General features: G+C 39.9%; 1 protein-coding gene across 6 annotated transcripts in view; it reads left to right on the top strand.

Moving 5' to 3' along the window:
- ITPRID1 (ITPR interacting domain containing 1) overlaps window positions 1-13216 on the top strand; it is a 121403-nt gene that overhangs the window by 8251 nt on the left and 99936 nt on the right. For 4 of the 6 annotated variants that reach the window (XM_032304884.1, XM_032304882.1, XM_032304883.1 and 1 more), the window contains exon 2: window positions 202-227. The exons of 1 other annotated variant lie outside the window; for it this stretch is intronic. The gene's annotated coding sequence lies outside the window, so the exon portion shown is untranslated. Of the gene's footprint in view, window positions 1-201; window positions 228-10765; window positions 10840-13216 lie in introns of those variants that run through there. One more of the 6 variants, XM_032304881.1, reaches the window with a different exon arrangement.

Here is a 13216-nt window from a genome sequence, read left to right as displayed (position 1 = left end):
TCATTTGGAAAAATAATTTTAGTGGATAGAGAGTTCTAATTTGGGAGGTGGATTTTCACTCAATACTTGAAATATTTCCCTTCACTCCCGTTTTGTTTCCACGGCTTCCAATAAGAAGTCTGTTGTGATTCTTACCCTCGTTCCTTTCTAGGTTCATTTCCCCTCCTCTGGCTCCTTTCAAAATTTTCTTTTTGTTTTTAGGTTTCTATGGTGTGAAGATGATATAGGTAGGTGTGGTTTTCTCACATTTATCTTACCTGGTGCCCTCTGAATTTCCTGAATCTGTGGTTTGGAGTCTGTCATTAATTTTGGAAAGTTCTCGGCTTTTATTTGAATATTTTTTTTCTGCTCTGTTCTCTCTTTGCTTTCTGATATTAAAATCGTATATAACACATCTTAGAATTGTCCCATAGAACTTGAATGTTCTATTTTAGACTTCATTCTTTTTCTTCTTTGACTTTCAGTTTAGGAAGTTTCTCCTGCTATCTTTGAGCTCACAGATTCTTTCCATGGCTGTGTGAATCCACTAATGATTTCATCCAAAGCATTCTTCATTTTTGCTGCAATATATATTATTTCTAGAATTTCCTTTCGATTTTTTTCTTAAAGTTTCCTTCTCTCTGCTTACATTACCCATCCTTTTTTGCATGCTGTCTACTTTTTCCATTACACCCTTAACACATTAATCATAGTTATTTTACACTGTAAATCATTCCAACATCTGTGTCATACATGAGTTTGTTTCTAATGATTATATTGTCTCCTCAGACTATGTTTTTTCTTGGCTTTGATGTGTTTTGTAAATTTTTGTTGAAAGTCATACATGTTGTGTCAGGTAATAGGAACTGAGGTAAACAGCTTTTGGTGTGAGAATTTATGTTAATCAAACTAGAAGTTGGCCTATGTTTAATGATTGCTATAGCTCTAAGTACCAGAAGTTTCAAATTCCTCTACTGTCTTAGTTTTGGGCTCCTATTTTGACTTCGGCCTTCCTTGGAGAAAAAGAGAGACAGAGATTGCAACTCTTTCACTGTAAACCACTAGTACTTTAGAGGAACCCTGTTGGTGTATTGGATAAATGTTGGGAGAGGAAGCATTCTATAATATTCTGATTAGATCTAGTCTTAGGGCCGTGATTTTCACAAGTGTTTCTCTAATGGGATAACCTTTTCCCTCCTGCGCATGGCAGCAGCATTCCCAGTCTATATTCTTGGAGATCTGACCACTGTTAACTATGGTTGTTTTTTTTTTTTTTTCCCTTAGGTTAGACAAGGCTAAAATGGTCTAATAAAGGGGAAATCCCCTTCCACAATTCTCTTCCCTTAAATTGGGATAAAGTTCTGGCAAAGCCTTTTTCCCCTGAAAAGTAGACCTTTGCTGTGGAGAAAGATCTGAACATATTTCAGAATGATTACTTTTCCTCTCCTTCTCTCAGAACCATGAAGGGATCTTTCTTATATCTTCACTGTGAGAACCTGGTGGGTTTCCTGGAGGTAAAGCCCACAAAAATAGGAGATTCTCCTGGACTACATCCATGAGGGATCTTAGGTGACCTCAAACTGTGTCATATTCAGTGTGTTACTGTTGCAAAATAGTAACAAATACACTATCCCTCATTAGGATTCTGTCAGAAATCTGGACTTTTTTCTTACTCTGTGAGGCTTGTTGACAGAAATAGTAGTTGTAAGGGTGGTGGTTCTTCTTGAACTACTAAAGAAACCTTTAGACTTAAATGGCTTGGAACCACTAGAGTGGACAATGCTGACTACATTCATGGAAAGGAACATGACAGGGAGTGTCTGAATATATGTAATATAATGTAAGATAACTAATAAAACAGCTATTTAGTGATCCTGATATTTTTCAGTTCTCAAGACAATGTGTAGGCAAAATGACTCCATTTACTGTTTTCTATGAAATGTTTCTGAATATTTGGCATTCTCCCTTCCAATCAAACTTGGTAGAGGAAGGACTAAAACTAGTGCCCCCTTCCTATATTACTGTGTCACACTGGTTCATTTCATCAGACCTTTATTTATTGATCAGTTAATTATTTCTTATGAGCACAAGAAATGAGATGATGATCCAGCTGTCTGGAGTGTCCTAGAGCACTCTCCTCAAATACCGTTCCTTTGCATTCTGAAAGCATTTTATACCTCAATTACAGTGATAAGCAATTCACAGTGTATAAAGCTGTTTTGTGTCATGGCTAGTGGTCCTATTTCAGGAGTAAAGATTAGGGAGCTGCCTCCCTTGTGTTACTTTCCTATATGGTCAGATTTAACATATTCATTGTTAGAAAGCAATTTCAGTTTTCTTGCCAACTTTCATCTTCTGTAGAGTGAGTAATCTAAGTCATAAGAATGTACATTTTCCCCCATAGGGTTCGGTAAAGGGAGAGAGTAAAGAAAGGGGTTTTGTTGTTGTTGCCAGCAATAATGCAGCCCATAAACTTTTAAAATATATTTTGAATGGCTCTGCTTCTAAAAAACTTTATTCACCTATCCTCTGTTATCTTAGATTATTTCTCATAGTATTATAACTTTTTGTTTATGCCTTTATTTCCATCCTAAAAAGATAGCTCCTTAATTCAGGGAGAATATCTTATTTTTATTATCTGTAGTACCTGGAAGAAAGCTATCTCAGAGATATTGCTCAATAAATACCTGTTGAGATGAAATTAAAACTAATAAGATTCTACTTAGATTTGAAGTTGAGCTTCTTTCTTTACTGAGCTCTAAAGCCATGTATCCAAACTGCCTGCATGATGATTATCCTGATTGTCGTCCTACATACCAATCACCATGCATCTAACATGATTTTAGTCAGTTTAAAGAATATTTTTCATACATTATGGCAGTGATGCCTACAATAATTGTGTGAGGGAGCACCTATGAAATGAATGTTTGCATTTTACTGGTGAGAATACTGAGTCTTAGGGATTGAGACCTACAAGGGTCTCACGCATAGTACACGTTGGAACCAGCGTGAGGACTAAGCCCTTGGGGCCCTAAGTCCTAAGCAATTTATGCTTCTCTTTTGAGTGGTATGGGGGTCTCAACACTCTTTTGATACTTAGAACTGAAAAAATTTTTGTCGTTGGGGGAGGGTAGCTGCTCTGCTCTGTTCAGCATATTGAACAGTTTCCTTGGCCTCTAGCCATTAGATTCCATTGGCGTACTCCATCATTTGTTACCATTTGTGACAACAAAAATGTCTGCAGACATGGCCAAGGTCTCATTGGCAAAATCAGTTCCAGTTGACTCAGTGGTCTAATAACAGACACAATGTGTTAAGTGCTCTGGGACCAGCATTAATAAAATGAGAGGAAAATGGGGGGTGGGGAGGAAGTCTCCTTCATAGTAGAGGCAGCTTTTAATTTGGGTCTTTACTGTGGAAAGATTGAATTGACCTAGCAGGATTATTGAGATGAGAATGAATAACAAATATTTGTTGAGCAGTCACGATGTGTCCAATTTAGCTCTAAGGGCTAAAATATAAAAAGCATTGTTAAATGTCTTCCCAAAATGAAATCCCATCTTAATGTCCATCTAGTGGAATATAGAGCTATTTGGGGTCACTTAATCTCATAACAAGCATTAGCATCTAGATTTATATTATCTGCTAAAGATTACTTAGGAAAGAATTGCCTCTCATTTATTTTTGTAGCTTACTAACTTATAAATCAGTCCCAATCATCATTTAATTGTACTGTACATGGAGACTGTATTTTCTCGTAAGTTTCTGGCTCATTGGGAATGTACAAAACTATTGAACTGGAGCATATTTGCATAAATGTGAGAGGAAGGAAAGCCTACCTTTAGCTCTTGCCCCTGTTCAGCCAGGTTCTTGGAACTGCATAGAAACTCTGTCAGCAGATATGACAACCATCTCTCTCTGACTCAGCTTGATGAGCCCAGGGCTAAATCTACTTGGAAAACTGACATCTCTGAAAAGATATGCTTCTCTTCCTTCAACTAATAATTTTGGAAAGTGTATAGGAGCTGTTTGCATATTCCTTTCTGAGCTGTGGAAATACATATAAATATTAAGAATATGGATTTGGGGGTCAGATAGATATAGATGTGCCTGCCCCCTGCCTCTATCCATATGACTTATGTGATTGAGGACAAATTGTTTTAAGATCTATGAACCTCAGTTTCTTCATCTACAGGATGAAGATAAGAATGACTTCTACCTTAGGGTACCTGGGTGGCTCAGTCGATTAATCATCCCACTCGATTTTAGCTCAGGTCACGATCTCAGGGTCCTGGGATCGAGCCCCATGTTAGGCTCCCTGCTCAATGGTAGTCTGCTTGAGATTCTCTCACCCCCTCCTTCTGCCCCTCCCCTCTTCCTTACCTTCTCCTTCCACCCGCTTCCCCATCAAATAAATAAATCTTAAAAAAAAAAAAAAAGAAAAAAAGAAAAAAAAAAGAATGACTTCCTCCTAAGTTTCTTGGGAGAATCAAGTAAGAAAATCTTGTAAAACTTTTAGTATGGGATTTAGCACACGTCAAAAAAAAAAAAATAGTGGCCATTATTACCATCATCTTATCATCCTATTTTTATCACAACTACTAAATACAGAACTCCTATATGGGAAAGACTAGCTTGAAATGAGAGTGAGTATACCTTTGAAGTTATGTTGACATAATCTTTTTTATAAAACAGGAAACACTTCAATGGGTCTTAGTAAAGAATGTGGGTCAGAGGAAGATTCCTGGGAAGGCTGAGGCTTTCTCTCCCTACCCCAGGCTCTGTCTCTGAGCATTAACCCACCACTATCCCAATCCACCTCTTCACTAGTTTGCTAATTCACTTCTTCTCTGCAAAAACAGTTTTCTGATGGTGAAAATGGGAATTGTAGCACTCTTCTGGCCTAATCACTATGTCTTTTTAAATGTTTAATAAAAGAAGGTGAGTGTGTGTGTAGAAGAAAATGACAAGAAGGAAAACTGGTCAGAGCTCAACCAGGGGAAAGGATTAGCCCACCAGAGACAATGATTCTGAAATACTGTTGTTGGGATTCACTACATCTGCACTGTTCTGGAAACTTGAGGAAAAAATGCCAATTTTCTGATCCCACCCCAGATCTACTGATGGACTAGAAAGTTCTCTCCAGCAACTCCCATGCTCATTCAGGTCTGAGAGGCCTTTTACTAGACCTTTTACTGTTGTCTCTCCCTATGAGAGTTTATTCCCAGTAGACATTTCAACAATGCCTCCGACTCTATTCTCCACTCCAAGCAACATGATTATAATGTGGCTTCTCATGTAGGTCAAAGGTTTCCGTTCTTTAGAGCCCACGTCTGCTTCTGCTTTGGCATTCTTAACTCTTTTCCTCATCATCATAGTCTAGATTCTCCTCTCACTCCAGACTCCATCCTTCAATGAATTCATCTGTCACCTTGGTTCACATAGGAGCCAGTCTGTGGCTGCCCAGGTATGTTAGCCCCGCCTTCACTACTGAACTCTGGACTTAGTATCCAAGAGGCATATTGATACTCCCTCCTCAGGGTTTCTACAGAAACCTCAAGCTACATTTGCAAAACAAAACATGCTAGATCCCTCCATAAACTGACTCCTCCTTCTGTAATCCCTGCTCAATAAAGAAATGGTACCAACCACTTGCCCAAGTTAGAAACCTGAGAAAAATCTTTGACCACTGTCTCCCCCTACATAGTGGACAATTAATGAAACCTACTGATTTTTTTTTTTTTCTCCCACATGAGTCCCAAGTTACTCACATTTTTATTTCTAATCTTGGGGCCATCGTTGTAGTCACAATTACATCTCACCTGGCTTCCAGGCTCCCATCTTTCAGTTCAGTTCCTTCCACTTATTCCATTCTCCATATTGAAGCAAGAGAACATTTTTACAATATAAATTTGATCATGTCACTTCCCATTACCCTCAGAATAAAGTTTCAAGTTCTTAATAGCACATGACATCTTTCACGATCCAGTTCCTCCTTCTCTCTCCAGCTCCATGACTTGAAACACCTCTTCATAGTTTTTGCAGTAGCCATTCCTAGATTCTTGCAGTTCTTCAAGTGGACCATTCCCTCTCTTGTCCCAAGCACATGCTGTTCCCTCTACCTTCCTCCCACCCCATGCAGAACGTAGGGGCTAACATTTACTTACTGGCACTTTAAGAAGGCTACCGCAGACAAAGGGGTTTACTGGTGAACTCACCTGATAACTGGGTTTCTTTTAGCCTGTTTTTTCCCAGGATGACCCATTAATGGTAGAAGCATTACCCAGCGGCTTCCTGACACCTTCGTTCTAGTGCATAATATACCAAAAATTCATTTTGCAAAATTGTCAAATCACTTAGCTTTTCCGGGTCTCATTTTCCAAAAATTCATTTTGCAAAATTGTCAAATCACTTAGCTTTTCCGGGTCTCATTTTCCTTTTAACCTTGACATTCCATTCCAAGATTGCCGTGTTAATCCAAAAAAGTCAAGGCTATGAGAATGACCTACTTATTGAAAATATGGAAACTGCATGGCATCACTTATCCAATCTCACTTTTGTTCTACTCTCACCTCTCCGCTAACCACAGAAACTCCGCCTTTTAGTTTGCCTCCCTTCTCCCTCACCTCCTCCACTAACTTCTCTTCTCTGTTAGGACCAGGCTTCGACTTGTTATTTTCCAGGATGTTTTTTCCAAACCCCCAAAGCTGGGCCAAGAACCCTACCGATAAGGTCCCTTAATACTTTCTTTTTCTCCAGAAAAACTTAGCAACTCTATTGTCATTTTGATCTACTTTCTTGCCTCCTCCCTCAGACAGTGAATTCTGTTCATTCACTCGAAGTATCTATTTGGCCTGAGCGATATTCTTCTGCAACCTGAAGGACAGACCCTGCCGGAAGTGTTCTATTTGGGAGGCTGTTCTTAGCATAACAATGCACTGGCTATCAATTGCCATTTCAAAGTTTCACAGACTTTCTCACTATTTTTTTAAATATTTTTATTTATTTATTTGACAGACAGATCACAAGTAGGCAGAGAGGCAGGCAGAGAGAGAGGAGAAAGCAGGCTCCTCACTGAGCATAGAGCCCGATGCGGGGCTCGATCCCAGGACCCTGGGATCATAACCTGAGCCGAAGGCAGAGGCTTTAACCCACTGAGCCACCCAGGTGCCCCTCTCACTGTTTTTTTTTAAAAGATTTTATTTCTTTATTTGACAGAGAGAGAGAGAGATCATAAGTAGGCAGAGAGTCAGGCAGAGAGAGAGGGGGAAGCAGGCTCCCTGCAGAGCAGAGAGCCCGATGCAGGGCTCCATCCCAGGACCCTGAGCTGAAGGCAGAGGCTTAACCCACCGAGCCACCCAGGTACCCAACTTCTTCACTATTATATCTTCTTTAATTTTCATGAAGAAAGGTTTTTTTTTTTTTTTTTAAATTCAGTGATGACACGTATCTTTTTTCTGATTTGACTATGGATCTGAAGAGGAATTGATTTTTCCAAGACCTTTCTCGTAGGAGCTATGTTTAGATAGGCTCTTATTTTCCTATTTTCAAATGCAGATTTCTATGCATGTGTACAGCAAGTCTCAATAAATGAGCTACATAAATAAATACATGTGTAATTAATGGATAATCAAAATGTGGGTAATTGAGGGCTTCTTTGTGGATATAAGTGCATGCCTGTTTTTATTTAAAAAACCATTTTTTAAAGATTTTATTTATTTATTTGACAGAGAGAGATTAGAAGTAAGCAGAGAGGCAGGCAGAGGGAGAGGAGGAAGCAGGCTCCCTGCTGAGCAGAGAGCCCGATGGATGCGGGACTCAATCCCAGGACCCTGAGATCATGACCTGAGCCGAAGGCAGCGGCTTAACCCACTGAGCCACCCAGGTGCCCTAAAAAACCATTTTTGAAAAAGTCTTCTGAGATGAAAACTGTTAAAATAGGGATTTCATCTTCTAAGTGTAGTTCTGGACATAGTATTTCAATTAACATATGTTTTGTCAATTAGCTTTTGTCCAAGACTGTCATATCCTAATAAGTGATGTAGAGGCTCTGATCTTCTTTTTCTTTTTCTTTTTAAGATTTTATTAATTTATTTGGTAGAGAGAAAGAGATCACAAGTAGGCAGAGAGGCAGGCAGAGAGAGAGAGGGGGGAAGTTGGCTCCCTGCTGAGCAGAGAACCCGATGCGGGCCTTGATCCCAGGACTCTGAGATCATGACCTGAGCTGAAGGCAGAGGCTTAACCCACCGAGCCACCCAGGTGCCCAGGTTCTGATCTTCTCAAGGATAAATGGGCAGTGGGTGCCACAGGAGGAAAAGGATGTTGTGTTACCTCAGACCTTAAGACACTCCTGGGCTCCTGAGAGTAAAGGTCTCAGATACTAGTGGTAGAGAGGTGAGAGAAATCCTGAGACAAGGGACATCTCCCAGGTTAGTTTCAAGGCCAGTTTGTAGGGCTATTCAGATCTTGCTCACAGACAGGAGTTCTGCAGAGGAATTCTCAAACTGTCATGGGGAGAGGGGAAATATAATAAGGTCTTTTTCTTCATTCCCCTTGAAGCCTCCCACTTTTATATATTAGGGTTCCTGGTTTTTATTGTTATTGTTGTTTTGAAACTTTTATTGACTTATTTGAGAGAGAGAGCAGGAGGGAGAGGAAGAGAGAATCTGAAGCAGGCTCTGGGCTGTGCACAGAGCCTGACTCAGGCCGAGAGCCCATCACCTTGCGATCATGACCTGAGCTGAAACCAAGAGTTGGTCATTTAAGTGACTGAGCCACCCAGCATCCCTTGGGTTCTGTTTCTTTGAAATGAAATAGCATTGGAAATGCATATGGTTTTTTCTGTCATTCCAAACTCTGATAATACAGCTTATCAAAATGAAAAGAATGGTTGGCAGGCACGACTCAAGAACAGAATCATTTTTAAAGATTTCATTTATTCACTTGACGGAGATCACAAGTAGGCAGAGAGGCAGGCAGAGAGAGAGGAAGGGAAGCAGGCTCCCCGCTGAGCAGAGAGCCCAATTCGGGGCTTGATCCAGGACCCCGAGACCATGACCTGAGCCAAAGGCAGAGGCTTTAACACACTGAGCCACCCAGGTGCCCCAGAATTATTTTTAAATAGGGCTTTAGCATTGTGTCCTTTATAAGGATGCATGGTGAATGTGACTGTGAAATTTAATTTTTTAAAAATGAAGCTGCTATTGTGCTTATTTACCTTTCTAAGTGGGATTGTCTGATCTTTCAATTAAAATTCTTCACAAATACTGAAATCCCTTGGAAGGTAGGACTGACTGTTAGCCCTGACAGCTTGGTCCCTTCTTTATGGGCTTGGGAATACGCACGTATGTTTGTTTCGTTTCCTCTGAACTTTCCAATAGAACTTCCTGGGAATTGAGTCTCTCCACCTGGAATATCAAATTCTACTGTCCTCATCTCCAGTGATGGTTTGCAATGCAAATTGTCGGGTTGGTTACACACAGTACCATAACCATGGTAACCAAATGAAGACAAGTTTGCCTTACTTCCTCAGTGAAGTACTTTCCAGCCCTGCATTCAGACCTGATGTTACTGCCAACAGTCAAGGGCTTTAAAGGAACAGCCTGAGGGTTCAGAGAAATAAAAACACAACTGGAGCCATTGTATTCCTTCCCCCACACTCCTCCCCTGAGTCCAGGACTGGCTACCAATCTCTCCTGCCATTTCTAACTGCTTTCAGCTTTCTTGGAGGGGAGACTAGAAAGAATCCCCCTGTATCTTTATCCCCAGCTTGACTGTAGATTTGGGCAAGCCCACTGCCCTGGCTTTCCATGTCTAGCTCCTAAACAGGAGCAGATAGAAACCTGCATCTGTGTTCACAAGGACTTTTTAGTGTTAGCAGCTGTGATGCTCAAGGAGACAGGAAGGCGTCCAAATAGAAGCAGACACTTTCTGAGAACAACCACAGCAAGTTGCAAGGGCCACTTCTCTGCCAAAATTCCTTTCTTCTGGTAGAGTCATTCTTACCATTTGTTTGTTTCCAGCCTGTGGGGGAAGGGTCTCAGTCCTCTGTTCTCAGTTTCTTTCTGTTGGAATGGGAGGGCAGCTGTGGTATTGATGAAGTCCCAGAACCTAAGTCAGGTTCGGTGGGGTGAGGAGGTTCGGAGCCGACGACTAAAGAAAGAATTCTTAAGACGTCATTGGTGCAAAATGGTGGTTTATTAAAGCACGGGGACAGGGCCCGTGGGCAGGCAGAGATGCTGCTGCCCCGGGTTGTGAAGGTGGGCATGTTATATACCCCACGGTTGGGTAGGTGAGGACAAAGGGGTGTTCAGAAGGGCTATTGGGGCAAAGAATACTATCAGGATATTGAAGGCTTAGTTGTTATCGAGTAAAGACAATTGGAAGTCTGGTGGAATGTTCCATTCCTGCTATCAAGCATCCTTGTTAATAAGATTTAGGTTTAGAAGAAATTTAACTTTATTTACTTTTCCTTCTACTTCCACCTCCTTCGGTTTTTATGGAGGGGAGGGTAACATTAGGCTTGAGGAACTGAGTTCTGTGTCTTTGGAGATTGGGCTATTGATAAGGTAACTTCTTTGTTGTAAATCTCAAGGATATTTGCAAACCAAGGAAGACTCCTACCTTGCAGGACTGTGATCTCTGCAAGATAACCATTTGTTCTTCTTTTAGGGCAGTCAGGGTTGCCTGTGGAATGCTACACATATGGAGGGGAGCGGATGAAAGGGGGGGGATGCAAGGCGCCAGCTTTTGCTTTGTCTTCAGCCAGCCTCTTGCTCCCTCATCAGTATGATCTGAAACTTCCGTACCCGCAGCAGTGTGACCTGGTGATGCCCAGGAAGAAAGACTATAAGCCATAAGGTAAGCGATCTAATTGCATGGATTCTGGCCTGGATGATTTCCGTACTCCCAGGACTACCTGGGTGGCTGCCATTAACAAAGAAAGGTAAAAAATACAGGGGATGGAAATGCTCTAGGCTCAAAATTCTTAGTTTATTTCCCTTTGGTTGTGAATACCATGTCAAGCGATGTTTCTGAGGTAAGAGGAAGAAGTTATTTTTACTTCCTATTGTAACTAGTGGGACTCGTGTGTCATTTTCTCTGGTACTTATTACCACGATTTGGTTCAGAGGATGATTTTCTAATCTGTCATTCCTTCTATCATTATTTGTTGGGATTCTCTAAGAATAGCTTTCCCATCTCCCCACAGGTCTGCCTCCTTTAGATATTAGTACACATTATCTGAGCTCTCCAGGAGGTTTCCCTAATTAATATTTCCACAATGACGAGTGTCAATTTCCTATCTTCTAGGCGTTCTCACACTAATGAATTTCTGAGAATCTAATATGGTCACCTATTGTCTTTTTAGTCTTCATTTCCTTGAATATTTATAATATGTAGTGAACTACATTTACATTCTTTAGCCCTTCGTACATGCTCCCTCCATTTTAACTAGGCTCCATGCACAATGTGGCGCTTAAACTCACAACCCTAAGACCAAGACCTGAGCTGAAGTCAGAAGTTGAACACTTAACTGAATGAGCCACCCAGGCGCCCCGATTTCCTTTCAAATTGCCTCATTACATTGTTTCTACTTCTATGTGTCTTCTTTTTATTGATTTATCATCGCATGTCATACATCCAGGATAAAAACGCCTTTCATGTCACATGTACTTCAACATTTTTATAGATTTTTTAACATTTTGACATTTTTATTTTTACCATAGGAAATTTTTAAACTCTTAACCGGTTAAATCCATTGCAATTTTCCTTCCTTGCCTTTGGTGTCATTTCACCATAAGCTTTCACCACCTCAAGATTAGAAAAACATTTACCAATATTTTCTTTGAGGACTATTTTCATTTCATTTTTTTCACATTAAATCCTTAACACTGTTGGAACTCATTTTGATGAATTGTGTAGGGGTCTCTTGTTTGTTTTGCTTTGTATTTTTTCCATTAAATCTTAAATTCAGAAATAACTATAAATTCACACACAGTTCTAAAAATAATACGAAGTTTACCTGCCTTAATGCAGGAATCCTTCCAACATAGGTAACCTATTTCTGCATATGTAGATTTCTATCTGGAATAGGACAAATCCTATCAACATACTTAACAGCTATGAAGTTGTAATATCAGGACAGTTTCTCATAATCACTTATAAGGAATAATATCTACTTTCTTCTCTACATTCCCTGAGATGTTTATGATTATGATCATGGTGGAAAGCAAAGATGATGACACCTTTGATGTCAGAGGAGTAAAGAATATGTTAGAATATGCCTTTGTGGAATAATCCAGGTTGGAAAGAGGATTTAGACCCAGGAGCTGGCTTAAATCTTGATCTCTTCTCTTCACTACCAGCTATGTCTGTGTGTTCTTGGATGGAACACATTCTCATTGTAGTCACGATTTTAACCATTATGACAGTTTCTTATTGGACTGAAATATGATGCAATTTTTATTGTGTAACAGTATGTTTTGAAACTTGAGATGTGCACACCTGAAAATCTTTTAAAATTATATTTTAAAGACTTTATTTATTTGAGAGAGAGTGAGAGAGAGAGAGCATGGCGGGGTGGGGGGCAATGGGTCAGAGGGAGAAGCAGACTGCCCGCTGAGCAGGGAGCCCGATGCAGAGCTCGATCCCAGAACACCTGGATGGTGACCTGAGCCGAAGGCAGATGCTTAATCCCCTGAGCCACCCAGGTGCCTTGTACACCCGGAAAATCTTAAAGCAAATTGATCAGTTATTTTTTAAAGGTATTAGGAAAAGTGTATAGAAGGAAGGTATTATAGAGTCCAATTAAGAGTATTTTTAAGAGAAATAGCCATCTGCATTGGTTGGTCAGATTCTCCAGAGAAGTGAGCTAGTGTGTGTGTGTATATATATATCTATATATATCTGTGTGTATATATATATATATATATATATATATATATATATATATATAAACTATTATTATATATTTTATATCTATTATGTATTATATATAACATAAATATATTTATATATATTATATATTAAATATATATTTAATATGTAATAGTAAAATAATTCCATGTATTTAATTAGAGAGAGAGGGAGGGAGGAATTTATATCTATCTCTCATCTATCTATCCATCTATCTATCCATCTACCTACCTATTGTTGCTCACACAATTGTGGAGACTGAGAAGTTCTATGACCTTCCATGTGCAAGCTGGAGATCCAGAAAAGCTGGTGGTGTAGTCCA

This window comes from Mustela erminea, chromosome 11 (genome assembly GCF_009829155.1).
Source record: "Mustela erminea isolate mMusErm1 chromosome 11, mMusErm1.Pri, whole genome shotgun sequence".
Classification (NCBI taxonomy): Eukaryota; Metazoa; Chordata; class Mammalia; order Carnivora; family Mustelidae; genus Mustela; species Mustela erminea.
This window is presented reverse-complemented; position numbering and strand designations above follow the sequence as displayed.